The following is a 25,086-nucleotide window of genomic DNA, read 5'->3' on the forward strand; positions in this document are numbered from 1 at the left end:
AAGACGATGCAGTCATAAATTATGCTACATTTTCATTTCATTCTAACGCTTCCTTTTTTTATGGCATTCCAACGACAGACATATTTATAGGGGGGCTCCACAGAGAGCCACAGAAAGAGAGAGAGAGCCAGCTGAGAGCGACGCCTGCGCAGTGTCCTGCCACCGTTAGCTGCGTTTTGCGCAGCAGCCCTGCTGCGAGATGAAGCCTTCGTTCACTTGGCCAAAATCCGTATCTGTATCTTCAGTACGGATTCTTCGCGTGACGAGTACGAAACTCCGGTTGTGGTTGTCGTGGCCCCAGCTTTATAGATGTTCTCGTCTGCGATTTATAATTAAATCACAGTAACTCGGAACACAGAGAGAGAGAGAGAGAGAGAGGAAATAAAAACGAAAAATAAAAACAAATAAAAACAGAAACTAAAACATAACAGCCCCCGCAAAAAAATCAAGAGAAGTCCCTAAAAAAATAACCAACTGCAGCTTTCGAGCATCATTTTTATTGACATTCATCTTAGTCGCCTGTCCGCCTGTCGCCTGTCACTGTCCCCAAATCCCTGGCCCCCGGATAACCACCGACTAAGCCCCCGGTACTCACCCGTCGTGGTCGTCGTGTGTCGCGTGTTGCAAGTGCGTGGGTCCCATCAAATCACTGGATATATCAGCCGTACCGACACGCGCGCCGTTTTTGATTTTTCGCTTAGCGGCACAAAAATTGGGTCTCCCCAAAAAAAGAGCAAAAATCGAAAAAATCTACGGGAGTATATACAGTGCAGAGGCAGCTCGTGTCGCCTCTTGGATTCTACAGACACAAGCCGCCGCCGACTCTGTGTATACATTGTGTTTAATGCATTTCCCAGATATGTAAATCATGCCGAAATTCTATTGGAATTTTTGTCAACGCCAGTGAATTTGGTAAACAGCCGTAGCAGGAGTAGGAGCAGCCGTTCGCCAGGATAACCCAGCATCGTCCTGCGAAGGAGCCACGACCAAGACAGGTAAGCGGTAGAGCATTAGGCGCCAAGTGTCAGCGGCGAATGCTGCTGGAAAATTCAATAATCCGCCGCAGGGCGCCCAATTGTCCCCCCCATACACACGGAGATAGAGACGGAGTCCGGAGGGGTGGCCAGCCTGCCCTGCTCTTCTCCGCCACCCAAAAAACCCGCTCCGTGCTTCTCATCCGGGCCCATACTGAATGTACATATAAACACAGCCACAAAAAGAACGTACCTCTAAAAGATATTGATATTAAAAATGATATTGGAAAAGTCTTGGTTTTTTGGTAATTATTTTACGATTCGCAAATGTCTATAATTGTTTTAAAACTATTATTTAGGCAAATCAGATTCAGGCAATGGTTGTTAACTATGAGCAGAAGTTGTGGTTTTATTTATATTTTTTTTTATATTTCTGAACAATTTTATAAAACCTAAATAAGGGCTCATACCAACAGGTAATGGATTATTTTATTTGCTTTGATGATACATTGGCTATATTAGAGTTTTTAATATTAAAGAGGCTTTAGCTAGGGTATTAAATGGAAGTGTATATATTAAAGGTTAGATTCATAAACTTTAGGAAATCTGTAAATTTAATTAAATAATTTAAAAGTTATCAATACAACAACTTCATTAAAGTTTTGCTTTATATGAGATTTTATAGGTCTTTTTAGATACATATTTTAATTTTAATCTATAGAGATATAAGGGTGAAAGAAATCAAAACAGCATTTTCTCTACTGCCCTTTGATTTTTACAAATGTTTTTTTCAATCTACTTTTTCGCTGGGTGCATCCGTACATATAGAATGTATTTTCGCTCGGCTCTGCCTGTAGTCTGTTGCGTCCAAAAGTAGGTTGACTTCGGTCTGGTTTTAGGGTCCGCTCTGTTTTGCGTTTTGTGCTGCGATTGGCCTTTGTTGCGCCGCAGTTTGTTGCCACCAATTGTCGCTCGATATATCCATTTAGTTTCGGTTTCGGTTTCAGTTTCGGTTCAGGTTTCGTTTTCACTTCCACCTAATTTTGGGGAATGAGACAAACGACTAAATAACAAATAACAAATAGCAGTAAATAAGTAAAGAGGCCAGATGTGAACAAGGTTTTGTATATGTTTACTTAGCGTTACGCGACTCGAACTCAACTTTACTGCGGGAAAAGTGACCTTTGAAGTTTTGTTAAGCAAATCCAGGTAATGCCGTCCGTCCCCAGGATGCCCCCGGGACATCCATTCGCTCCTCCGGTTTTGAGGAACCCTGGCGGAACCAGGGACTCCCTCTCGCTTACCTCGAGACAAAGGCTTTCTAGGAAACACTGGAGTATTACGGACCCTTCTTAATGCGTTTTCCTTTCCTTCCGTGCTTCCGTCATTGTCGGCTCCTTTTCCTTGTCATTCATCAATATTTAAAAAATATAAAAAAAAATATGTATTTTCTTTTAAGTTTCATTTAATTACGGTTGATGAATTTGCCGAATTATAAAGGTTTTCTTTAATTTACACTTGCAGTTAATGTCCTTAAACATCAATTAGGATGGGGTCTAATACTTTATAAAAAGGGTGATTGGAGTCCGTAGAAATCAATTTTAAACTTAAAGTTTTAATGTGGCTTTGGGAATAATTTTTGAAATTTGATTTTAGTTTAAAGATAATAAAATAATAGGAATACCCTCTCGAAATCCTTTTATAAAAAATGGGAACGAATTGAAGCACAAACAAATTTAATTTTTCAAGTATTTAATTTAAATTAAATCCTGGCTTTAATCTCCTTCACATTGCCAATTCTGACTTCAGTCCCACTTAAAACACCAAAATATACACACATTTATACCTTATTATTCCTCAAGGATAAAAAGCTGCTCCCGCACGTTAGGTTTTTGTTTTTTAATAATGCTCACATTCCTCGGAAAGTTTGCTTTAATTAATATTCCAAAATGCTAAACAGACGAAACCAGACAAACAAAACAAACACAAAGCCAAACGAAAATATTTATGTAAACCTGAAGAAGGAAAGTTAGTTACCAAAAGCTGGAGATGGAAATTTTTGAAGGATGGGAGGAGGGATGAAGGTGGCACTTTGACAGGGGGCAGAGTTTTCCCCTTTTCTCCCCTAAGCGTTTTTCTCGGCGACGACGGGTTGCAATGGCAACGATCCGCAAAAAGATGGCACCGCAAGGTGTCCTTTGATGTCTGATAAGCAAATCCTCGGCAATATGACACCTTCGGCTCGATGCCCAGTTTCCATTTTCGCCCATTTTCCAACCGCGCCAAGAACAAATCGGAAAGGCGACGGAGGGCTATCGGTGCGTGTACTTAATAATGCAAATACCCGCAAAAACTTTTCTGGAGGGGCGACCGGGCGACTGACAGAAAATTCCAAAAGGGGCTTATCAAATTCTTAGAATGGCTTTGCCAAGAAATAGAAAAGTAAGCCAGAAAAATCGTCTTGCTCGACGGTCGCCGGCCAATTTGGTGTGGTAACAAATTATCACTTGGCCGGCAAAATCAATAAACATTAATCTTGTTGCGATTTTGTCTATATCCCGCCCGTTATTTGCATAGTTAATGGCGGCGAACCGACAGATTTTAAGTTCAATTGGATGCGCATCCAATTGTTATTAAAATTATTGCCCTGCCGGCTAAGCTGATTATGCTCTCCTTGTAGTTTTGAATGCGAATCGATTTCTGGGGGGAAAGCCATAAGCCTGTCTTGTTTATTTAACTGGAAACTGTGTGAGGAATTCGTTTGCATTTGCATTTGTATAATTAAAATAGAATATGGGAATTAATATTGGCCCTTGGGCATATTTTCGGTTGTTCAAGGTGTGCTGCTCGAAGGGCAAAGAAGTTGCAGAGGAAACACACGGAAAACAAGGATTTAGGATATCTTTGAAGAGAAAATAAAAGGAATTATAAGCAAGAGAGGGAGTGGGTTTTTTGTTTAGATTTTAAAGCTTTCAAGAAAGAGTAAATACATTTTTTATATATTTTAAGGCTTCCTTTAAGGGCTCAATAAATATTTTTACATTTATGTCAACTAAATGTTAATATTCTATTTCCACTCTTAAGGCACAGCTTCTTGATCTTCCAAGTTTAATAACCCCCGAAACCGTTCAACTGAAACTTCTTTGATGTTAATTAAACTCCAATCGACCGTTCTGAGGAGATCATTTCTATTTTCTCAGTGGCAATTAACACACAGAAATGCTCACATACTTAGATATGTGTGTACCAAGGGTCGGGCAGTTGTCGAGGCAAAACTCCTCCAAAAGCCAACCTCAAGGACTCTCCGTTGCGACGTAGATTGAATCTTGTGTGTTCAACATGGCGTATACATAATGTATAAATGAGTTTTCTTCGGCGGCAGCGTGACATGTGAGTTTGCCATTAAAAGGGAAAATGAAATGATTCTGCTAATAGACCCAGGGGATTTCTTTTTGATTGGCCGCCTTCGGACGTGTCCTCATTCCCCCATAATTCGCACATTTCCATATTGATTTCATGGAAACGTAAAGTGATGCCCCCGCAAAAAGCAATCTCATCGATGGTAGGCAACTTTACCCCATGAAATTAAAATTTAATTTCAATTAACTTATCACATCGTTGCCAGCATCCGACACCGACGCCCGAAACCCGACACCAATCGGGATTCCTAAGCCCCGTCACCGACGCCATTGAACCCAGGCTAATCTACCACAAAATACCTTGGGGAGAGGGGCGGGCCTAGCGTAGAAAGGCTCCTCCTCCTCCGTCTCCAACCATTACCTTGCCAACTTACCAACTTACCAGTTTCCCAACTTGCCACCTTGAAAATTTCATAATTAAACGTTGCCCGAGCACCCTGTCCAGGTCCAGACTGAGGCACATAGCCCTGGGTGACATCTTCAAGAATTCTAATTAAATCATCCCGACGAACTTTTTGAGGACTTTCTATGTTGATTCATGTTCCATGTGGCAGCTGCCCCCAAGTTTTCCACACGAAATCCGTAAAGCGAAAAAATAAAATAGACCGAACAGCAGCAAAATTTCGAAAAATGAAATGGAAAACTTTTGCGCCCGGTACGGTCCAAGAATTTCACTTGATTTCTATTTGTTGTTCTTCTGGCTGTCCCATCCCCCCCCTCGCATCCTGAGTTTTCCTCGTTTCCCCCGATTTCCTCGTTCCTCTCATGTTTTCCCTTTAGATCTTAGCCATTTACCGGTCCGTGTGTTTCATGCCGACTAATTTGTGGTGTTTGCTTTTCGGTCGCTTCTGACGGGGATTCCCCCACCTTCGAGGATTATGCAAAGCTAGCAGGGGAATAGGAGTATCAGTATCTCACACGACAAAAAACTTAACCATATCTTTAACAGTTTTGTCATCCTTTTTTTTATCTGACAACAGAAATTGGTAGGGATTTCAGATAAAAATGGTTATATCGCCTAAAAGCATGTTGAAGATGTACATAGTTGCACTTTTGTTGCTATATTGAAAGAAATGTTTCGAATTTTCAGGGAAATTGATTGACAAAGTAAGGATTATTTTAAGGGTATTGAGAAACATATAGTTAATAGAACAAATAGAGAAATTATAACTAACTATCCTCTTCTCCGTTATCATTTTTATTATATTTTTTCCAATTATTATATTATAAGATTTTTCTTTTAGATCCCAGTTTTTTTTGCGCTGTGCACAAAGCCACCGCCAAACTCACTCACTTGCTTTCGGATATGTACAAGATTCATAGACTCATAAATCTTTGAGTATTGAAAAACCATTTTTGCCTATAAGAACTCATGCCGAAAAGTTTATCCGGCATACAAGCTTTCCGGCTGGCGGCGTCAGGCCGAAGGGTGCGGGATCCGAGGAAGGGCTTCATAGGATGGGAAATAGCTGCTATCGGCGGGGGATGGAGAACGAGGCGGCACGGGAAACATTCACGAACTTGGCTTGAGGTGAAAGCAAACAACGTGACGCCGGACAACGAACACCAATGACGGTGTACAACACTGAATGGCAATTTAGCCGGGACTACAAATGGTTGCAGGGGTTCTGCTCTGCTCCCGAGTGTGGATCCTTTTTTGGTGGCTCTTTTGGGGGGTCAGTGGGTGGCTGTGGGTGACTGTGGGCTCTGGCTAGCTGCTATAGTTTAAGCACGAAGGCCGTTTTGCGGAAAATCCACCAAAATAATATTGTTATGTACATTTGTTGTGGACCTTGGCGTTGTTCCTCCTGGTAGTGGTCAATGGTCAGGGCTTTAAGTCACACACAACCAGCATACACACACCCAGCATTCACACACACACATCGAGAGGCTCCCATATGCTCCAAGCTGTCTCGCATACAAACACACTCACATAAACATATTCGAATCGAGAGAAGGATATTCATGAAATGGAATAACTAATGACTTTATGCTAGGAGCGTGTTTTGTTAATTGCATTTGACGGCAACAGCGGCCAGAGAGCGCGGGGTAGCGAGAGGGGGTCTTTGGTTAGAGGCCAGGCTCCAAAACGACACTGGGAGAAAATTTTTAAAAGTAGTTTAAATTTATATTTTGGTAAACTTTTTGTTAGGGTTTTCTGGAAATTTAATTCAGTTTTTCCATTTAATTTAAGAACTAAAAACATTTTTTTTTAATATTTATTGCTTAAATTTAGAGGCAATGTACAATTTATAACATTTAATGTTAAAATCTAGACACTTTATTAAAAGATATTATATATGTATATCCTATACATCAAACACAATTTATCATTTACCTCCAATGTCAATAAAGTCTCAATAAATAAATAAAATATATCTAATATAAACTATAAAAATATTATTTAGCATTCAAATAAAACTTTAAATGTATTTTTGTATATTATTTTGGGCTTTCAAAAATACATTTTTGAGAGGGCTAATATCAAATAAAAATTCTTTAAAATTTCCCTCAGTTCATGGACTTTGGCAAAAACTTGTTTCTTCAGCCTTGGGGGGGTGGTATTAACTGTGGTGTGTGGCTGGCGAAAAAAAGCAAATTCTGGCACACACTCGACTCGCCTCGACTCGCGGCACACACACTGAAATGGTTTCCTGTTGTGGCAACGAAACTTAACGAAATTAGAGGAAGCCAAGCAAGGGCAACAAAGGCGGCAACGGGAGCGAGGGGCAAAATAACAACAGTTGACACAGACCGCGGCTAATGAAACCGCAGTTGAAGTGGCTAAGAGGGGGGCCAAAAGCGGGCTAAAACGGGTAACGCGAATGTGAATGCGAATGTGACTGCGAATGCGAATGAGTGGAAATGGCTACTCAAGTTACCCGCAGTTACAGTTTTGTATCTCATCCTTGGCCCTCGCCAGCCATTCCCCCGAAAATTGTGGCGACAATTTGCCAATGGCAGCGATAAGTTTTCCTAGCTTCCTTGCTTTTCCTCCTCAATTTTTCCCAGTGAAAGTGAGTATGTGCTTTGTTAAAAGGGTTACCCCCAAGACCAAGGTCGCCAAGTTAACCCAATTGGCCAGCCCACAAAATGGGGTTGGAAGCCATGAACTTCATCAGTTTCGGAGTCAGCTCAGTCAGTCAGCTCTGGCTGACTGACTGGGAATCGGTTAATTGATTAATCTTATTCATACATGTTTACTCGCAAATCAATCATTCATGGAAGGTCCTTCTCTGCTAATTAATGGCGAGATGTTCGCCGGAATTCAATTTCGCAGAACTCCCGTTCGCTTGGAGCCTAGACACATGCAAAGGAGCGTTAAATTAAATTATATAATTGGCCTAGTTTTTTATTGAAATTGTTGTGAAGGAATAAAGGTTTACTTTGGTGTGTTCTAGGGATTTTATGGGAATTTGTAGAGGTTTATGGAATGGGTTTTACAGCTCTGAGAGCTAAGTTTTGATATAGATATACGAACGAACGGACTTAAGTTTCCACTAAACATTTAAAATAAAATCTAAATAAATCGTTAAGTGCTTTACTTTATATATATATATATCTTTATCTTCACATCCTTTTTGATTAATTGAAGACCTTGGTGCCTTTCAAATGACATTTAGCAGAAAAAAAATCGCTTGATTGCACCAATTAGTGGACCGCATTCATCCTGCTTTTAACTCTAGTGTGTGTGTGTGTGTGTGTGTATGTGTAGTAGTGGTGTATGTCCTTTTCCTTTCTGAGCCTTGCCATAGCTCAATCTCTTTCTATGCTTCTCCATCCAGCATTCCCTCCTCACACTCTGTGGCACACTTCAAATTAATTGGCCAGCTGTTCCCCCTTTTGCGGAAATGATCCACTCCAAATGCCGCTTGGCAGCTTGACTTTTCCATTCGGCCACCTCAATTATGAGAAAATAAATACTTAACTGCATTTTAATTAGTCCTGGGGAAAAAAGCAATACATAGCAGGGGGAGAGAACGAGAGGGAGAGTGTGTATATATATTATATTTATGCCTGAAGTGTGCACCTGATGTACACACACTTCAAAGTCAAAGCTCAGATTGGTCAATTCGAGTGGCTTCCTGGTCACCGTCAGTCCTGGTTTTCTGGTTCCTGGTTTCTGGTGACCACTTAATTATACGAATCCTCCAGCTCGCTGGTTGTCCTTCCATCAGTTGTCCCCTTTACACATTACCAGCTCCTGCTCCTCTTCCTTAGCAAGAGAGTACACAGGGAAAGAGGTTCAAAAATTGAGAATATTTTCAATTGTCTAGAATGAAATATTTAAAATGAGTTTTCTTTTATCTCAAATATTAGTTTTTAAAGGTTATTTTGGGAGGTGGTTTTAGGATTCACTTATTCTAATAAATATTGTCATCTTAAATTAATTAAAACACCTTTATTTTGAGTGTATTGTCCACACAAGCGAGCTGAATAACGAACCCATCACGGACTCTTCTCCTGATTTCCTCCACGTTCAATTTGCGTACTTAAATTCATTTCACTTTAATTACGAAGGTTTTCCGTTTAATATTTTATGCTTCTCCGCTCCGCCCTGCCTTTCCCAGCGATTTTCCTTTCCCTTGACAACGTTTTCCAGGGTCGCCGCTTCATCTGCTTAATGTCTGTTATTTTCATTACCCAGGGACATCGGCATCTTCATCTGCTGTCCGGCCGCCTTTCCTGGGTTCTTATACCATATTTTCTCCCCATTTGTGAGTTGTTTTTTAGTATCATTTTGCCAATGTTCTTTTTTTTGCAGGTAAATATTTCGACTATAAACCGTATTAAGGTATTCATAAATTGCCTGGTTGCCTGCTTAACCCCAGCAAGTATTGGGCATCCAATTTTGGTAATTCGGGGCCATGGGAAAATTGGGCTATTGGAAAATTCGTTAACGGATCTCGGATGACATAAAAGTGTCTCGCGGCAACGGTAAGATGCCCATGTTTATGGGGCAGCAACAAGCTAAGAACCAGAAATTGGGATCCGAATTGCTTTGGGGTGGAATCGAGGGGGGGGAGGAGGAACCCTACCTGGTTAGCTAGGGGGATGGTATCCAAAGGTGACACACGCGTCATTTTGTAGAGCCCAAAAGTGTCGCGCACGAGATGCTCATCAAATACCAAGCAAATGGTGTAAAATGCCTCATTGAAGCCGACAGAAGCGACAGAACTGGCAGCCCCAAATCCCATTCACCTTGGCTGGAGGACTTCCCCTCATCCTCTCCTTACCACCAGTGATGGAGCAAACTGTGATTGGGCTAAAGCTAAACTGGAATTAGTTTATAATTGCTGTAGTATAACGTGAGTTGCTCTCCTCTATTTCGTCCTCGTGGTTAATTGGGGCCCTTGTGCGGAACGGTGGCCAAACCCATCCCATCCCCCCTACAACTATTAAGCTCTGGTTTAGACTCAAGGATGGGGTTCTCCTTTCTCTTGGAAGCAGTGGAGTACCTGGGAGTTATAATCCCATAAGCTTCTTTGCTTGCGCTTTTCCTACTTACTTTCGTTGCAGAAAACTAGGTGGAGAGAAGGTGAAACGTAGAACAAGTTATTTTAAATTGAATGGAAATCGAAGTTGACAACTAAGATATCTGAGATTTCTGTTTCATTTAAGATTTATCTCAGAAGTATGTAAAGATTTAGGGATTAAGGAAGATTTTTAGAAAATTTTAAGGGAAATCTTAGGGATTATTATTGAAAATAAATTTTAGTGAAGAAAGATTATGATTTTGAGGTTTTCTATTTTATATTTGCTTTTTAATTATAAATTATTATACATGCAATATATGCCTTGTATTATTTTTTATATTTACTTACAAAGATTCGTTAAAATAAAAAGAGATTTCGAGGTTTTCAAGTGAAATGTTATGTTTTAAAATCCAATAAAAAAAGGGTTTTAGAAATTTTGGAAAATACCCACTTGTTTTTAAAGAAATTTAATTTTTTACATCAATTTAAAATATATATTTTTTTTCTTATATTTTCCTTTAAAAATAGTTTGTAATTTCTACCTTAAAATATATGATTTTCAATACAATAAAGAAAAGAGCTTACAAAAAACTTAAGTCCCATAGATAACTTCAAAATTCACCTTTAAATCCTGTGTAAATGCATCTGTAAGGATTAAGAGTCGCAGGTCCTTTAAAATATGGCCGCCTCAATTCGAATTCCATTAAGGCAGCCAGATAGCAGTGATTCAATCACTGACTGCGACTGTTCACGCATCACCAACGTGGTGACATGCCTCGCAGCATTGGCGGCGACGATTGGATGAGTACACGGGCCAAAGAGCCCGGGACGGAGACGGAGTACCGGCCGGAGTACCAGTTGTATAGGGCAAGGGAGCTCAGTGTGGAAATCGGGAGCCGGGAGACAGAGAGGAGACGGCAACCTGCGTTGGCCCCGACAACAGCCAAACCAGTAGTGACAACAGGGGGCACTGAGAAAAAAACTTTCGTAACAGAAACTTATAAAAGCCAATTCCAGATTTTTTTTTTATTATTAAAAATACTTAACATATAATTCTAGAAAATATTCTTAAAAATAAAGAGCACAAACTATGCCTCTAAGAACTCTAATCTATCATTTTTTCTCTCAGTGCCATAATGATGGCGACAGCGACAGCGCAATTGGTTTTTTGGGGAGACAACAAAGAAAGCGAACGACGACGATTGGGTGGAGTTGGGGGCATCAGGGGCGTGGGAATGGCGCTCGGGGGAGGGCCAATGTCAAGGGGTGGTGGGTGGAAAATTCAGAAAGGGAGCTGGTGGTTTTTTCTGAGTGGGCGGAGGTTTACACGAGGCTGCCAAAGACGTGCGTGGCTGAGATTTGTTTTGCTCTCATCCGCGCACTTCCTGCGCTTTGCTAACTTTTTTTTGTGCTCTCCCTGCTAATGTCCTGTCTTTGTCTGTGTGTGTGTGTGTGTGTAAGTCCTTCTGTGTGTTTTACAACCACAACCTGTGGGGCAGAGGCATAAAAAAGAGAAAGGAGCAAAAGGCCGGGGCAAATCGTTGCCTTTTTTATGTGACCATTTCCATTGCGACTGCGACTGGCAATGCCACTGCCACTGCGTTCGTGTTCATTAACGTTGCTATTACATTTTAACACACCGAATCGGAATGTGTCCTGGCAACGTCCTTGCCACGCCCCCCATTCCCCCCTTGGAGGCAGGAGCCCTCGTTAGCTTTTACTTTCAGTTGTTTTGTTTGCTGTTGCTTCTGCCGCTGCTGCGAATGTTGAAATATCCTGTTTAACTTTATTTCATTTTTCCACAGCATCCTACACGTGGCCACCCACCATTACCAGCAGCAAGTCCTTCCGGTGGGTGTGTGTGCCTGTGTTGTGCCTGCGTGTGTGTTGTTTAGTTGGCATGCATAAATTTTTACGTTTGTTGTTGTCTTATCAGATCATTTATTTGCGCACAGAGGAAGCGCCCCTCTCCCCGCATTACTTGTGTTATTTGCATGTTGTAGAAAAATATCAATTTGCGTACCGGTCGGTCGTTTAACATTTTCCGCTATTTACCAGGCCCTTTGTCCTTTTTCCCTTTTGCGCCCCGCCTTAATTTGCCGGAGACGCAGCGCACACACTTGGCAGTAGGAATATTGCGAGATATGCGAGTGTATCTCGAAATGTTGTGCAAATGTTTTCCTTTTTCTCTCTTTTTTTTCTTCTTTGGTACCTGGTAATCTTGGGGTTCAAGGGTATATTGTATTCGGGAATATTGAAAGAGGGGTTGATATATGGCTAGAAGAAAGGCCAAGCTACTTTAGTTTAAATTCCCGAAATAAGGCGTCGTGTTAAGAGCCCTGCAGGCTAGCAGGCTGTCTGCAGCCCACAGCAAATTCTTAGCAAGATTTCATAGAAAGACGAGGAAAAGTCGCTAGACATATCAAACGTAAATTAAATTCAATTTTCCGATATATTGTATAGGATGTTGATTATATTTATAAAACTTTTAAAGTAAAGTTCATTAATTACTCACCAGCTCACGAGAACTGGTCATCTCCTAGTCTTTACTTCTTACAAAAACCATTCCTTTTGGCCATTTGAATATGAATTTATATCAATGTGTCTGGGGCCACGCTGCGTATACGCAATTTATATAATTCGTGGCGCTATTTGCATAACTATATTGTGTCCAGCAGTTCAGCATTTTTCGCCTCGCGTGATAATGTAAATTTTTCCAAGGGCCACTTCGTTTCCATTTGAGCCAGAATTTATCACTTTGCTCTATAGTCTTAGCCATTAGCCAGAGCCAGAGCCGGAGCTGGAGCTGGAGCTGGAGTTGGAGCCGGGGATAGGAAGGCAGATGATGAAGCCCAAGCAAATAAGGTGAAATGCAGTCCGAGGACTTATGCCCACGAGTCACGTAACTTCCTGTCCGCGCCGCAGTCGCCTTGGTTACTCGGTTGGCACTCCGGGTGGGAGGGAGAGGCGAGGCGGTTAGTTAGGACGGTGGCGTGGATCCGAGGCTCTAAGCCGACTTCGAGTTATGAGCCACCAAGTGGAGAGAAGACACTTCGCTGTGGATTCATAAATTTAATGCTTAGCAGCAGTTCCCAGCTCCTAGCTTCTAGCTACCACCTCCGCTGACGCTGCCCGCCAATAACTTTGCTGATAATATCTGGGAATCACCCAGCGTCCCCCTTAAAGCTATGGCTTTCTCTTTCGATAGGGCACGGTGAGAAAAAGTTACAGAAGAGGCTTGGAAAAATTATAGAAAAATTCTTTACTAATTGTAGGAATTTTCTACATATATGTTTTTTACTTTAGGGTCCTTAAATTAATTTGTTTGACTTAAATTACTATTCCTAACAATTTTCGGGGAAATAAAAATATTTATCAATTGATTTAATTTTTAATTGATTTTAAGCAACCAACTTAAACCCAACTTCAACCCATTTAGCGTTCGGTATTAAAAATTTCTCTCAGTGTGGTCTTGTCGTTAGCACATTTCATGTTGCATACTTTTATGTGTTACAGATTTTTCGGCGCGAACGCGGCTCTAATGAGCAGCAGAAGCAGGGAGCAGTGGCAAAGCCAGCCAACAACTATAACCACATCATCAACTTTGCCCCAACTATGTGTCGTATATGTAATATGTGTGAATAGCAGAGTAGGGCTGCTGCTGGGGTCTGTGTGTGTAAAAGATGTGGCAGTGGCCAAAGCACTCACCCACATTTGCGCACACAATTTTTTATGGTTGGTTAACTAAATTTACTTTACTGCAGAGCCAAACAGGCATGCTCTTGGAGGACTCCAGCCGAGGAAGCTAGGCAATATAGTCCCGTTCTCAATATTGAAAACTGATCAACCTGATTGAATTGCCAGCCAGTGAAATAGAAACTAATGATTCGCCCGGGTCTGGGTCTCAGACCCTTACGTATGTAAAATAACACTCATTATTTGGTTAAGCTCCTTGGCTCTTCCAGTCAATATAAAGTTGCGGAGGTTGCGTATACGCAGTGTTGATTGGACGGGCTTGGGCTGAGATTACGAATACATAAATTCATTAATAATGCTCTCGCACATGAGGCTGCCTGAGTCCCAGACGAGCTTTAAAGTGCGATATTTCCATCTCTCTCACTCTGGCCCGGCCGAAGGCATCCATCCTTGGGCAGGACAAGAGCCGAGCTCAGGAGGCTCAGGCCAGGTACAGTGGGTATTCTGTTAATAAGATCAAAGAGGGGTGAATAACTCATCTTGTTGGGTTTGTTAAGTCTTGTATTTATTAGAGCCATTTAAAAACTCTAAGAAAATATTTTAATCGTATTTTTTTCTTAATTTGAACATTTAATCATCTGATCTTAGATCTTAGAGATGAGATAATTGGTTTCCCCCTTTATCAAACTTATCAAACAAATAGGTTTACATATTTATTTATATATTAATTAATCTAAATAAAGGAGCTCATATATTGGTATAAATAGATGCCATGCTCTCATTAGACGAAACTAGGTCGTAAGATTAATATAAAAAATAAATCAGAAACTTTAAATAATGTCACAAGTAAAAATATACAATTTATATTTTCCTAAACCATATAAAATTAATATAAATTCCTTAAAAAACTCACCCAAGCTGTAGTAATAATTCCCCTGAATGCTTTTCCTACTCTTTTCAGCTTGGTCTGAGACCGTCTCACGGGGTCATCCATCCCAGTTGTTGAACACTGTAAGTAAGCCATGATTTCACTGTACGAGATACTTATTTATTTATTTGCGAATGATTGTGTGTGTGTGTGGATGTGTGTGTGTGTAGCTCCCACATAAGCTGCTGAGTATTTACTGAGGATATTTAGCAAACATTTACTGTCGCCAAATATGGCCAAGGCAGCGAGATCCTGGACGGCATTGAGATGACACTGAGATGGCAGGGGCTCTCTGGGGCGATTCTTTCGCCTATCAGCCGCCTCAGTCGTCCTTATCGATATTTGTGAAATAATAAAAAAAGTGGCAGGCCGCCGCACACAAAACACAGAGTGGCGATAAAGGAAAAGGCTCAGTTGTCATGCTGGTGCCGGTTCCCCCATATATATACATGTACAGATATATACGCCCCATTCCCCCGAGCTCAACAGCTCAATCTGCTACGATTTCGAATGGAGCTGGTACCCTCTGAGGCCCCAGATGGGGCCCTTCTTTCCGAGGGGCCGGAGGGCGGAGTCATGAAAAATTACACAGGGCATTTTGTGTTCGCCGCCGCCTGTCGCTCTTCTTTGGCTCTTGAGATATTCCAATTTTTGAAGTGTCAAAAATATCCGCTTATACATAGAAGTACATACAGACATTTATTATATGGCCATGCCATATACACATGAATATGTAAGCAGATAATGGCAGCTTTTGGCCAAAGACTTCACTGAGAGAGAAATCCAAGAGCTTGTCAAAAAGCAAGTGGTTCGATTTCTAAGAATTTTTTCTCTGGGGAGTCTAAGCTTATATATTATTCCCCATAATTTTCGTGTATAAAGTTTCTACAAATTTTTAAGAACCTATAATCTTATTGTATTATATGTAGATATTTTCTTGCCGTGTTCATTTCTCTTTGGAGTTGGAGCTAAAAACAAGAAGACAGGCAGGCTGGCTGGCAACAAAGAAAAAATTGATAATTCCTTGGCGCAAAACTTTCTGGGCAAAATATAAAGAAAAGAAGACTAAGAAAAAGGGGCGAAGCGAAAAGAAAGTTCAAATCAACATATTGATTTTTGTGGCAGCGAAAAAAAGGGGCGTGTGGCCGCCCACGACAACGACCACAGCTACCACGAGATACAGATACAGATACAGATACGAGTACACAAAGCCGTTGCTGACGTGTGTATCTTGTATCTCTCGCTTCTGCAGCAGCTCCTGCTACTGCTCCTGCTCCTGCTCCAGGAGTTGTAAATGCTCGCCAGCTTCGGTCTCGGTCTCGGTCTCTCATGTTTGCCAACATGGTGGACAGGGCCTTTGCTTGTTCACAACTTTTATTTATTTATGGTTTTTGATATTTATTTATTTCCCTCCACATTTATTTTTACCAGAGATTTTTGCCTAGATATGACTGTGTGTTTTCCTGAAACTGGCTCTTAATGGGCTTTTGCGTACACACTTTCAAGTGCTAAAATTCGCTGCTTGACTTGGTTTTGTTGGGTATTTTTAAATTTGCCAATGCAGAATGAACTTAAAGAACGGAACGGTACGATTTGCATGTTTTATTTGTTTATGCTTGGCCTGAATTAAGGTACGTATGTATTTGTTTGAGGGTCGTAATTGGGTTTTACTGAAAATAGTTTAAGTTTTAAGATGCGTAGTGTCTTAAGATTTGCTTTAGCACTAGAGAAGTGAAGCCTTTCCTCTGGAAATTGTATAAAAAAAATGCCATCTTTTTGTAATAAGATCTCGTCTTTTAATAATAAAATCTTCGTTATTATTATTATCTATTCACAGGGTTTTATCTGATGGTTGACAATTTTCTCTTGCATTATCCTTAAAAATGTACAATAATAATTTATTACATTTAAAGGACTCAAATTGTTTGATATTTGTATAGGTTTCTCCATATATATTTTTCAAAACTTGTTTATATATATTTACTTATGTTATTTATTATATACTTTGGGTATCCCAAGTTGGGCTGCCTCTTGTTAATACCTAAATATCTTTGGTCATTTTATTCTTTCTTTTAAATATTTTTCCTATTCCTTTGCCTTTTGATTTTTATTTCGAATTCTTTTTATAACCAGGAATTTCCTTCTAATTGGGTTTATGGGGAATTTCACATGCTAAACTGAAGGAGGGCTTTTTATTAAATTTGGCCAAATTAAATGCCGTGAGATACAACTTGGCTACATTGTCCACTTAATGACTTATTGTCCTCTTATTTTTCTCACAAAACTGTTTTGTGATAGAGCAATTTCCCCGACTGACTGGGATTTCTTGGGGTTTATTAAATTTGGTTAAATCTTTCTGACCCCAGAACCTGACCTACATCAAAATCGGTTCTCATTTTAGCTGCAAATTTGTGTGAACCCTTTCGGGTTTGATTCGCTTCTCTCTCTGAACTTTTGCCAACTGTATAAAGTTTCAATTTTTTTTGTCCTTTTTTATGCCCGCTTGCCAGTTGCTGTTTCGGTTGCTTTTGCCTTTGTTTTGCTTTGGTTTGTTTCCCCCCTGTTTGGGGCGCATCCTTGCACATGCCACAGGACACAGGACACGGCTCCCTGAAATGGCAATTTAACTATGAAAAATTAAAAGAAAATTCAAAGTTTTTCCCGGTGCAAAGAGAGAGGCTTATATATCCACCAGTATCGCTTCGGATCGGGTCTACCTAAGTAATTACAGTTGAATGGTGACTACAAACAATGGGGGGCCAAGTGCCGGGGAAGAGCGTGGAAAATAAATGGTGTGTGCAAAAGAGATAGAAATGTTTTGCTGCTTTTCCGTTTTATATTTTTTTGGTGTGTTTTGTTTTGTGCCGGAAAAGGGTTTTCCTGCAAATATTTAACAGCGAGCCCCATTTGTCATTGGAATTTTCGCTCCTTTTTAATTTTTTTTTGTTGCTGGTAGGTCAATTTTTTCGCCTTTTTTGTGTGTTATTTTTTGTTCGGACACCGTTGTGATGTTTAATTAATTAGAGTTCTTTTTGAGTGTTACATCTCACTCGATAGTTTCGATTTGTTTGGATAATTGAAGTTATGAGGGCCATTTAGCAATTGATTGCATAACAGCGTTTAAATAAATGATTTAATTGCTTTAGTTTAGACTTTGTGTAAACTTAATTATATTTTATATATGCAAGAGCTTTATAATGACTTTAAAAATATATATAAAAGTCATACAAAGGTTGCTCAATTTAATAGATTTGTTGATAACGACTTAAATTAATAAAATGTAGTTTCATATGTTTTCTGTGTTATTTGACAAACTCAGCTCTGTTTCTGGCTCGCCTGAATGCTAATGATTTATTAATTAGGGGCTCGATAGTTTGATTCGCTGGCTAAATCAATTTATGAGTGGAATTTAGATACGTTTTGCATAACAATGCTCATTTGCATGCCCCAATAAGTAGGCAACATAAATAATTTTTCACGAGCACGCAAACACACACAATACACGCTCTCTTTTAAAATATCATTAGCATACACACTCAGAGACACACACATCTGAGACCTGACCTCCCTTAGAAACACCACCCCTACCCCCTGGCCCACCCTCCACCGCCTTTTGAGAAGATTTAAAGCATTTTTCATGTTGCCTTTTGCCACTTTGCTTTCGCTTATGTCAACCGGGTGTATGGCCAGCAAATACATACATAAATCCACCCGAGGGTTTTTCCAGCAGTTGTAACATGGAAATTTGTTCGTTTTCCTTCTGGGTTTCCCACCGCTTTTCCGCCGCTTTAGCCGTTGCACGCATCTTTTATGTGTGTTTTGTGTTGCTGCTGCTGCAAAATTTACAACGGAACCAAAAAGTTATGAAACTCATTAAAACACGAAACTAATTCAAACACCCCGGGCCTAATTGCCAACTCCAAAGCCTAAGCCAAAAAAGAAGTGCCCGGAATCCCACGTTTTTGTTATGGGGGGGCGTCGTCTTCGGTCTGCTGGCTGAACGATTCGCTGGCGAATCCAAAAAATTATTTAGCGTTAATTTTCTATAGAAAAATGTGCGCGTCAACAGAAATTAAGTGTCCCAGCTAATTTAACACAGCGCTGGGTCAGCGCTCTTGCTTTCTCTCCCTCGCTGTTGCTGTCTTCTTTCGGTGCTCCTCTCTCTCTCTCGGTCTCTTATTTTTTATGCACAACGAGAAAAGATGGATAAATGTATTAAACAAAGACACATTTTATTACAAATAATATTTGTAAATTATATTTTTCTAAATTAAATTTTAAAAATTAAAGTTAAAAATGATCAGAATTTGTAGGTTATTTTGATATTAAAGGTCAATCCTTACGGCTTTGTTTAAGCTTTTGATAAAAATTCTTATCAAGGATATTTTTGCAGCAATGTCATACCCCTAGCAGAGTTTCTTGGCTTAATATGCCCATTAGGTCTTGTATAGAAAATACCTTGCAAATATTTATCAAGCTTAACCAAATTTTAAATTAAATTCTTAATAATAAATTCCTAATAATTAAAAACTGATTTCATGAGGATAGATTTAAATATAATTATAAATATTTTTTAGAGATAATTTTTCATTAATAATTTGTTTTCTTACATGTATTCTTGCTTTTATAATTTAATATTTAAATAAGCTCCCCCAATTGTTCCCAGTGCACTTGTCTGCTGCTCTTTTGGTCCTGGAGCGCACCGCAGCTGGTGGGCCGCAGATGCCTGCGACGCGTTAGAATACTTACAATTTTAATTTGAATAATTTTGCAGGCTCTAAACGTAAATTACCCTCGCATTATTTTTTTTTCGACGATGGGGCTGGCGCTGCCTTGGCTTATTATTTCCTTTTTTTTTTTGCACATTACTTTTCGCCTGCTGACACTCCATCGCCGTGGCAGTTGCTATAGCTTATTTTTTGTGCATAAGCATTTTGAAAGATTAAACTTGGCGCACTTGAATGTTATTACACGTACCGCCACGACCAGCCAGCCAGCACCAAACCAACACTTTCATTTATTATTATTTTTTTATGCTCAGCTCGAAGCCCGAACCTAAAAAAGCGGAGCCCTAACCCCGGCCCAATTGTCGCCTTGGAACGCCCCCGTCGCTGCCATCAGCAAGCCATACAGAAAAATCACACATCGTTAGCTCAGCAGTTTTTTTCCCTTTTCGGTGTTTCCTTTACTTTTCCTCTTTTCCCCTTTCTCCTTTTTCCATTTCCCTTTTTTTTATCCAGCATGCGTCGGTGCCCTTGTCCCAGTGAGAGGCAGCAGCCAGCGAGCTAGGGAACTCGGTCCCATAACGCGGCATATATTTTGCGCTCCTCCTGTAGAATTCTGTTTCCATAAAAATTGCTTTGCTGGCTCCTCAGTCACTCAGCCCGACCCTAGGAAGTCCTTGCCCTGAACCAGAAGCTGATGCTGCCGCTGATGATGGCTTGGCTATGTGGAAGTCCGTCTTCGGTCCCGTCCCAGCTCGTCCCATCCCGTCCCGCTTGAGTTCTGTGGCAACATTCGCATAGGACACACAATCTGGAGGGCAGCATTAGCTGCAAAAACATCGGGCCATAATATTAAATGCTCTTTCGGAAAGTCTTTCTGAGGACTGAGGGAAAATTATGAAAAGTTTTATGGAAAAAGTAGGGGAAAAATCTTTCAAATCTTTAAGAGATTGTATACTAAAATATGAATATATGTTAAGACATCAGTAATTAAATTTAATATATTAAATGCTTTTTCCGAAAGTCTTTCCAGATATCGAAGGGACATTATGAATGGTTTCCTAATAAAAGAAGCACAATAAATCATTTAAATCTTTACGAAATGTTTTAATCAAATAATTTGAAAATATGTTACAATATTACTGATTGTTTAAATAAATTTTCCATTTTTTAAATCTTAGAAAGCATTTATTTGGTTTTAAGCATTGAAAACTACAATAGAAAATCTTGCAAAAATAAATAATTGTATCTAAAATAATAAACTCTATTTTGTACTTGTTTCCCCCTAAATTTGATGAAAAATTAATGCGATTTGTAAATTTAATAGCATTAGCTATTAAACAGACCAATATTTATATTTTAAATAAGCATATCAAAGGTAAGAGCTGAAGCATTATGGTTTTATATCCCTTGTTTGGGGCTTTTGTTTGATTATGAACTCAGCTTGAAGCGTTTCGCTTGTGTTTCGTATTAATTGCAACCAAAAATCAACACATTTAGCAAATTAAACGCATTAATAATTGGGATAAATAAATTGATTTCTAAACAACATAGAACGCAATGAATGAACATTGTAAGGGTCATTGCGATGTGGAAAATAGTTACCAAAATATCAATATTTAATGCGGTGTACATATACCTTTTATACATTTAAAATCCGTAAAGGATGAGGGATTAGCCGTTCCGTTTGAGGATGTTGTACATACGTTCGTTCAGGGTATATGGACTGGCACATTCAGAGACTCACAAAATACGCATACGCCACGTAGGCAGCGGCAGCTTTATGCTCATAGGTTTCAATCTGTGTGTGTGTGAGTGAGCTAGAGTGTGTATGTGAGCTAGCGTTTGTGCGCTCAAAGTTTCTTTATTTAATTCAGTGAACTGTAAAATGTGCTGAAATGTTAGATTATTGCTTTTCATCCCAGTCTCCCCACTTACTAGTGGCCTCCCCACTAGGGCGCCTTTCCCACTTTTCCCTACAGATTTTTCTTCCTTTTCCACTTTGTGCCCATCCGCTCGGTCGCTCTCTCTTATTTAGGCGCTGTTTCAGTTTCTCATTCTGCCATAACAATTTCCAACTGCACTCCTTTTCACGAAGATAATGCGTTGATAACCTCGCCAAAGGAAAACCCCGACCGAAAGGAGGCAAAGGAGTGGAAAAGCGTGGAAACGAGGCGGCGGGCAGGAACAAAATTGGGCAATTTGCTTACACACAAAGTAAGAAAACGAGCAGCACCCAAAAAAAAAAAAAGAAAAAACAAGCTGGAAAAAAGCAAGCAAAACCAGCCAGCAGACGTATGAAAGAATTTAGAGAAAGTTTCCCAGGGCGAGTGAGTTTGGAAGCTGGAAGACCTTTTCGGGCTTGATGGAATGGCCATGAAAGGTTAACGGGACACGTGTCCGTTCTCCCTCCTGAATGCACAATGCCAAAAGGATGCCAGCAGGGATAAGGATAAGCCCGCCGAGCCACGAGCCACGACGAGCGCGAGGAGCTTTCCATTTTCACACTCAATGGGGTCCGCAAAGGGTCCTTGTTATTTATCAAACAAAATTAATTAAAAATAATATTTTGAAATTAACCAAGGAATCAATCAAGGGGCAGGACAGGTCCTGTCGCTGCCTATTTATAACTAGATAAGTATCTAGTGCTTTTTGTAAGATAAATTGAGCAAATATTTAGGCAAAGTCTTAAAAGTCTGATGTATTTATGATTTATACACTTTAAATATAAAATAAATATAAAGCAATTAAATCTTTATAAATTTTTTTATTAATTCAACTATTATCAGCTTACCTTTATTATTTAATTAGTTTTTAGCATTTCATTTAGGGACATTGCATATTATTATAATAATCTGTAGGGAGTAAATCGTTTACATTCAATATTTTAGTTAATTTAGTTAATGGCTTATTACTACCTTAAAAATTTTAACCAATTCCTTGAAAATCCCCCGAAAGTGTAAGCCCTGAATCCACGTTGTTTCTTTTTCTCATCGATCTAACCTGCTTTGCGTGCCCCTCGATTCATCACCTGTCGTCGTCCTCCCAGGACTCTGTCCTTTCCTACAGTTGATTGCCCGACGTTCAACGCCGTCGTCGTCCCTTCATGAAAAATTCCGTGCATGCATTGACCAAATTTTTCTTAGTCCAATAATCTTAATGACGAAACTTAAAATTTACGTGAGCTGCCTTGAATTATTCGCGGCGGGCGTCGTGGCAGGAGATTACCTGTTAGCAGGACCCCATTCTGTCCAGGCCACCACCTTGTTTGCATTAAGATATGCCATGTATTAAAAATCCACCAAAGATGTGAAAAGCCTGAGAGGGAGAGGAAGGGCTAGGGACTGCTCGAAGGACGCGACTCGGCTATGTATATCAATATAAGCGCGACAAGGAGCTCTGCAAATTGGGGTCGACAGCACCGACAATGGCGGCGGCAAACAAAGTGTTGAGCAGATTGGCTTTTAGACGGACAGCTTTGGCAGGATCAGAGATGGATGGTGGCACTGCAAGAAATTGGGGATTACACCAAGGCTAATATTTTTATGAGCTTCAGAAGCATTCAAATGTATTGTCATAGAGAAATCAAATGAAATAATATTTTAAATATTCTGAAGCATCAGGAGCGTTGAACTAAACTAATTTAATAAATTCTATACTCCTCAAGTCACTTATATTTGGTATCAAAATATAAATATTTAATTGAAACAAAGACTTACATTATCAAAGGCTTTAGAAGCTGGCAAATAATTTGTCTCAAAATATATGTTTAGTCTGCTAGTGGCTAAATATCTTAAATCTTTTCCACTCAATTTTGGGAATGTCCTTCGTATGTCTTGAATGGTAATTATATCAATTTAAATGCAGACACACTTAATCCCCCGCCCAATTAGTATTCAAACAGTTTCGGCCTCTTGGTCGTCTTTCGCCGAGTGCGGCCAATGCAGCGCCTGAAATTGGCATTTAAGATGCGCCCATCGCAATGGGTCTCTGTGCCTCCTCCCAATCCTCCTCCTTTTCGGGCCACTCCTCCCGCCATCCAAATGGAAAAGCTGGCTGTTTATGTCCTTGTCCCTCCGCCTGCCGCCCTGTCTGTGGACTCAGCTCCTCTGCTCGTTCGTGCCTAACGAGCTGCACTCCAGCAGCATCGCGGAACACCGCTCCTGGCGACGGCAATGGCGATGGCGATGGCAATGTCGATGGAATGGATAACCAAGTCTTGCCTGCCGGATGGCGGATGGCTCGAATGGCTCGTTGATTCCGTGCCGAGGCGGAGACAGATGGAGACCGAGAGTCCTTGAGGAGGAGGTGGAGTGGGCCTGCCGGCTCGCTGATTGTTTGCCTTGTTGTTTCGCCACAGATTGTTGATGTTCGATTTAATTTTAGCCCTTGCTGATTTTTGCGTTATTTATTTTATTATAATACCCTTTACACTTTAACGGCGCGATAAGGCATATTGACTTTGACATTAATTGCTGTCCTAGGCAAGGGCTCTCCTTGGAGTCGTTCGTTCGTATTCCTCGCGGCTGTTTCCTGCCACTTGAGCACGCATTTTATTGGCGGTCATTAACGTCAGCCAAGGAGTCCCAGCGGGGTGGGGCTGGAGGAAAGGGTGAATCTTGGGTGGGCCAGTGGGTGGTGCGGATGTGGTGACAGGTGGGCGGCGGCACTGTGGCTTAATTGCTGATTTGTTGTCTTGGCTGCGTAGCCATTCGGGTAATTGCATTCGTGTGGTAAATATTCCAGACGCCACTGGGAAGCCATTAAATTTAATCACCTTAAAACTAATTCGAAGGAAGTCAACTAATTAGGGATACAGCCAGGCGGAGATACAGATACATTGTGACGACAATGAGATTGGCTAAACGTGCTGATAGTTCCATCATATACGTCCAGGACATTGGGTATATTTTCCAAATACTTAGCACACCACCCTGTGCCCCTCTCGCATTATAATAATAATCAAACAATGGCAATGGCGAAACAATGGAGTTTCATGCTCATACTCATAGCCTTGGCAATTTAGCCAGGCTTTTAAGTAGCCTGGGCAAATGGCTCCAGATATTTACACATTATGTGGCAAGAGTATGTGTGTGTGTTTAGCTATTTGTAAGTGGGATTTGTGCGCTAATCTTTAAACCTGTCCATAGAGAAGTCATAGAAGAGCCAAAACGGTCTCCAGGATCCCATTAGAGGCTTTAGCGGATACATTGGAAAAAAAGAATGACTCATTTAAAATAAAATAAATAAAATATTAAGTAATTTATAAAGTTATGTAGGGACATTTTTGCTTTATTAGTATTTTAATATATTTTTGCTTATAACAAAAAAAAAGTGGCATTTCTAGCACCTATGTATTACCTAGCATTCGGAAAAATGACTCCTGTTAACCAGCCCCATCCCTGTCGTAGCCCCATTAAGCAACCCCTAAAAAAGTCTCCTTCAATGAATTTAATGCATTTAAATATGTACTTTGTAAAATTGTGGCCCATTTCCGGAGTTTTCTGTAGCCATCCGCTCGCTTAAGTGTATTTGCTTTTCCCCCGGCTTTTCCGATGCAACGCTTTTCCGCTTCCCCTAACCGCCCGTCCACTTTCTTTACCTCACTTTGCCAGCTAGTTGAGTGTCTTAAGCAGTCGCAAACACGCTCATAAATATTCATATAGCAGGGGAGTATTTGCAATTGCTTTAGCTGCTTTGGCTCTGGCTTTCTCCCCACCTTTCTCCCCCTTGTTTCCTGCAGTCTCTGGTTTTCTCTTTGTCTTGATCTCGGGGAAGAGGTGGCATCTCCCACCTGCCCCTTTTACCTCTATACTATGTACGTTGACATTGCAAATAGGGGCAGACAATGAGGATAGATATAGTGTC

The 25,086-nt window shown here is 40.4% G+C and overlaps 1 protein-coding gene across 1 annotated transcript in view; it reads left to right on the forward strand.

Moving 5' to 3' along the window:
• The first annotated feature begins 261 nt into the window (after positions 1 to 261).
• The window catches only part of kek6 (kekkon 6), a 51,400-nt gene continuing 26,575 nt past the window's right edge, over positions 262 to 25,086 (forward strand). The window contains exons 1-2 of the mRNA XM_017181424.3: positions 262 to 995; positions 14,528 to 14,577. The gene's annotated coding sequence lies outside the window, so the exon portion shown is untranslated. The remainder of the gene's footprint in view (positions 996 to 14,527; positions 14,578 to 25,086) is intronic.

This window comes from Drosophila kikkawai, chromosome 3R, assembly GCF_030179895.1.
Source record: "Drosophila kikkawai strain 14028-0561.14 chromosome 3R, DkikHiC1v2, whole genome shotgun sequence".
NCBI classification, from domain to species: Eukaryota; Metazoa; Arthropoda; class Insecta; order Diptera; family Drosophilidae; genus Drosophila; species Drosophila kikkawai.